Here is a 5,037-nt window from a genome sequence, read left to right on the forward strand (position 1 = left end):
ATGTAAATATCTGATATTCAGATAGTCTTAGGTGTACCCTCTGAATCGGTCGTTCAACCCCCAGGCTGAGAACCACTGCAAATTGCCCAACCCTGAGCTAAGCGGGGTCAGGTCGATGTCCTCAGGCTCCACCAGCGGTTGCAACGTGAAGTTCTGCAGAATGGAGGTGAGGTATATGAAGAGCTCCATGCGCGCCAGAGGCTCCCCGAGACACAGTCGGCGTCCTGCACGGGTGGGAGGGCCAAGAGCAAAGGTGAAGTAGACAGTGTGGGGCAGCACTCGCACATGCTCAGAGGGAATCTGTGGGTTTGAAGGTAACAGCTGGGGATATCACAGACAAAGGCCTCAGGGTTTGGGAGAAAATGAAGCCGAAGTAGCTGGCTGGGTTCAAATCCTGTGTTTGAACGTTCCCACAGCCGAGACACAGCTGGGGTGCAATCAATCCGGTATGATCTGGCTATGGAGTCCAACTCTCAGCCGCTGCCCCTTCCCAGAGGCATCGGAGCACACAAAAGGCGACATGGTAACTTATCTGACATTACCCCCCATTTTGTCCTCTCTGCAGAGTAAATAGGATTCCTGCCCTCTTTCCCCTTCCCCGCCCTCTTCCTCCTCCCCTGCTGTCTGTGGACAAGGCAGAGTTAAGGAAAACCAGAGCCAGGCTCGCCACCTAGTGGAGATTCTGAAAATCTTCTTAAATTAATGGGCTTCCACTTGGGGGTTACAGGAGCCAAACTGGAAAAGGGGGATCTCTGCAAGGAAAGCTAAGAATGGGATGGGATGGAGAGGGCTTGCAGAGTCGGGTTAAGAGCGACTCCATCCTTACCAGCCGAAAATGGCATGAAGGCAGGGCTCTTCTTGAAGGATTGATTGTCATCCAGAAAATGCTCGGGATTGAACTCCCGAGGCGTCTTGAATTGTTCGGAGTCATAGTGCACGGTGTTAAGAAGGGTGATGACATCTGTGTCCTGTGTGGAGGAGGAGGCAGAGTCAATGTAGACCTCCTGAGGATTTTACTATTTTCATTTTATGTGTCTGAGTGTTTGCCTGCGTGTAGATACGAGTGCCACGTGGGTGCAAGTGCCAAGGAGGCCAGGAGAGAGAGGCTGGTCTCCTGGAAGTGGAACGGGGGGGGGGTTGTGATGTGGACGCTGGGAATCCAGTCCATATCCCCGCATCCTCTGGAAGATCAGCCAGTGCTCTTAAAACTGCTAAGACAAGTCTCCATTCTGGAAGAGGGTTGTTCTGTCTCCCTCAAACCCAGATTTCCATGCTGCAAAGATGGACTTCTAGGGGCTTGAGAAGGGTGGACGGACTCCATCCAGCGTTCCTAGAGATAGGTGCTGATAGCTCCTGCTGAGGTCTGAGAAACCTTTGGCCCTGAGCTTTGAAGGAGCAGCTGTAGGGGTTGTGAGGGAGGGGTCCTCCAAGAATGGTGTTTTGGCCTCAGGAGATAGATGTTCAGATGAAGTCCCAGGCCCTGGTGATTCTGGGGAGGGTTCAAGGTAGGGGTTTGAGATAGGGAAGGAGTATGGAGTTCTAATGGTGCGAGAAGGGTTTCTGGGAAAGGACTCTGTTTCTAAGAATCTAAAATGGCTAAAGTGGCCAATGCTTGCAATCCCAGCACACAGGAGGTAGAGGCAGGACGATCTGGAGTTCAGGTTCACTCTTAGTCACAATGGGAGTTTGAGGCCAACCTGGGCTACAAGAGACTTCTGCCTCAAAATGTACAAAACAGGGTTAAGGAGATGGCTTTGGTGTTAAGGGTACAGGCTGCTCTTGAAGAGGACCTGGGTTTGATTGCCAGCACCCACCCAGCCATATGTAACTCCAGCTCCAGAGAACACAATGCCCTCTTCTGGCCTCCTTGGGCACTGCATGCATCTGGTGCACAGACATACATTCCAAATAAAACACCCAGCCATTCACATAAAAAAATCAAATTAAAAATTGAAAACACAATGTTTAAAAAGTTTCAGAAACAAGCAACTTCCCACATCTACAGCTTCACTCCGAATGCTGATTGCTAAGGTCAAGGGTACCCCTTAGCCAATTACAAGATCCTGAAATACCTATTCGTAGGTTAAGCCTGCACACCTTGGGTATCAGGAAGCCGCGGAAATGCGTGTCCCGAATGACGTGGTGAGGCAGGTTCATGGGGATGACGTCTGCGAAGCGCTGTACTTTGTGGATCACTGCGTCTGTGTAATGCAGACAGGGTTATGCTGGTTGGGGGTTATCAGATGCGTGTGTAATTGTGAGTGTAGTTAGCTTCCTTGGGTTGCGGTTTTCCTTCTAGTACTTTCTGTAAGGCTGGGTTTGTGGATACATATTATTTAAATCTGTTTTTGTCATGGAATATCTTCTTTTCTCCACCAATGATGAATGAAAGCTTTGCTGGGTATAGTAGTCTGGGTTTGCATCCATGATCTCTTAGTGTCTGCAGCACATCTATCCAGGACCTTCTGGCTTTCATGGTTTCCATTGAGAAGTCAGGTGTAATTCTGATAGGTTTTCCTTTATATGTTACTGACCTTTTTTTCTGCAGCTCTTAGTATTCTTTTTTTTCTGTATGTTTTGTGTTTTGATTATTATATGGCAAGGGAATTTATTTTGATTCAGTCATTTGGTGTTCTGTAAGATTCTTGTACCTTCATAGGAATATCCTTCTTTAGGTTGGGAAAGTTTTCTTCTATAATTTTGTTGAATATATTTTCTGTGTCTTTTTTTGCATTTGTTTTTTTATTGATATTTATTGAGCTCTACATTTTTTCTGCTCCCCTCCCTGTCTCTCCCCTCCCCCTTTACTCCTCCCCCAAGTTCACCAGGCTCCCAATTTACTCAGGAGATCTTGTCTTTTTATACTTTCTACATCCCATGTAGATTATATCTATGTAAGTTTCTCTTAGTGTCCGTATTGTTGTCTAAGTTCTCTGGGATTGTGGTTTGTAGGCTGGATTTCTTTGCTTTATGTTTAAAAACCACCTATGTGTGAGTACATGTGATAATTGTCTTTCTATGTCTGGGTTACCACACTCAAAATTATGTTTTCTAGTTCCATCCATTCCCTTGCAAAATTCAATCTGTCATTATTTTTTTCTGCTGTGTTGTACTCCATTGTGTAAATGTACCACATTTTTCTTATCCATTCTTTGATTGAGGGACATTTAGGTTGTTTCCAGGTTCTGGCTATGACAAACAAAGCTGCTATAAACATGGTTGAGCACATGTCCTTGTGGCATGATTGAGCATCCTTTGGATATATATCCAAAGTGGTATTATTGGGTCTTGAGGAAGGTTGTTTCCTAATTTTCTGAGAAATCACCACACTGACATTTAAAGGGGTTGTACCAGCTTGCATTCCCACCAGCAATGCAGAAGTGTTTTCTTTTCCCCAGAACCTCTCCAGCATAAGTTGTCATCAGTGTTTTTGAACTTGGCCATTCTTAAAGGTGTAAGGTGGAATCCCAGAGTTGTTTTGATTTGCATTTCTCTGATGGCTAAAGATGTTGAACATTTTCTTAAGTGTCTCTCAGCCATTTTAGATTCCTCTGTTGAGAGTTCTCTGTTTAGGTATGTACTCCATTTTTTAAAAATTGAATTATGTGATCTTTTGGTGTCCAATTTTTTGAGTTCTTTGTATATTTTGGAGATCAGACCTCTGTCTGATGTGGGGCTGGTGAAGATATTTTCCCATTCTGTAGGCTGTCATTTTGTCTTGTTGACCATGTCCTTTGCTTTACAGAAGCTTTTCAGTTTCAGGTGGTCCCATTTATTAGTTGTTTCTCTCAATGTCTCTGTTACTGGATTATATTTAGAAAGTGGTTCCCTGTACCAATGCGTTCAAATGTACTTCCCACTTTCTCTTCTATAAGGTTCAGTGTGGCTGACTTTATGTTGAGGTCTTTGATCCATTTAAACTTGAGTTTTGTGCATCGTGATAGATATGGGTCTATTTTCATTTTTCTACATGTTGATATCCAGTTATGCCAGCACCACTTGTTAAATATGCTTTCTTTTTTCCATTTGATATTTATTGCTTCTTTATCAAATATCAGGTGTTCAAAGATGTGTGGATTGATATCCGGGTCTTCTATTCAGTTCCATTGGTTCTCCTGTCTGTTCTTATGCCAGTACCAGGCTGTTTTCAGTACTGTAGCTCTGTAGTAGAGTTTGAAGTCAGGGATTGTGATGCCTCCAGAAGTTCTTTTATTATCCAGGATTGTTTTGGCTATCCTGGGTTTTTTGCTTTTTCATATGAAATTGAGTACCATTCTTTCGAGTTCTTTGAAGAATTTTGCTGGGATTTTGATAGGCGTTGTGTTGAATCTGTAGATTGCTTTCAGTAAGATTGCCATTTTTACTATTTTAATTCTACCTATCCAAGAGCATGGGAAATCTTTCCACTTTCTGGTGTCTTCTTCAATTTTTTGTTCAAAGATTTAATGTTCTTGTCATACAAGTCTTTCACTTGTTTGGTTAGAGTTACTTAGAGATATTTTATGCTATTTGTGGCTATTGTGAAGGGTGTTGTATCTCTGATTTCTTCCCTAGCCCTTTTATCATCTGTGTTCAGGAGGGCTACTGATTTTTTGAGTTAATCTTGTATCCTGCTAAATTGCTGAAAGTGTTTATGAGTTGTAGAAGTTCCTTGGTAGAATTTCTTGGGATCACTTAGTAAACTATCATATCATCAGCAAACAGTGAGAGTTTGACTTCTTTTCCAATTTGTATCCCCTTGATCTCCCTTTGGTGTCTTATTGCCCTAGCCAGGCTTCTCAAGGGAAGGTTCTGGTGGTCTGGCTGGAGTATGTGTGGACTTTTGATCCTATTAAGAAAAATAAGACACAGGTTTAATGTTTCTCAACACTCCCCACCCTACCCGAACAGCCAACAACATCTAAGTTGTGTTTGAAACCTGAGATCCGTGGTTTGTTGTGAAACAGGCGGTGGGGCTGTGGAGTTTCAATTTCTTCCTGCTTGGCCTTCTTTCCTGTCTGCAGAAAGGGGAATAGGACAAGGAGACAGTCGGGGGGG

General features: G+C 43.7%; 1 long non-coding RNA gene across 2 annotated transcripts in view; it reads left to right on the top strand.

Annotated features, from left to right (window-relative positions):
• Window positions 1-233: 233 nt before the first annotated feature.
• LOC126492528 (uncharacterized) overlaps window positions 234-5,037 on the top strand; it is a 58,808-nt gene continuing 54,004 nt past the window's right edge. Inside the window, exon 1 of one of the 2 annotated variants that reach the window (XR_007589627.1) lies at window positions 234-253. This is a non-coding gene — a long non-coding RNA (uncharacterized lncRNA). Of the gene's footprint in view, window positions 254-299; window positions 315-5,037 lie in introns of those variants that run through there. The other variant, XR_007589629.1, reaches the window with a different exon arrangement.

The sequence above is a fragment of the Alexandromys fortis genome, unplaced genomic scaffold, assembly GCF_014885135.2.
Source record: "Alexandromys fortis isolate MF-2015 unplaced genomic scaffold, M_Fortis_MF-2015_v1.1 scaffold_293, whole genome shotgun sequence".
NCBI classification, from domain to species: Eukaryota; Metazoa; Chordata; class Mammalia; order Rodentia; family Cricetidae; genus Alexandromys; species Alexandromys fortis.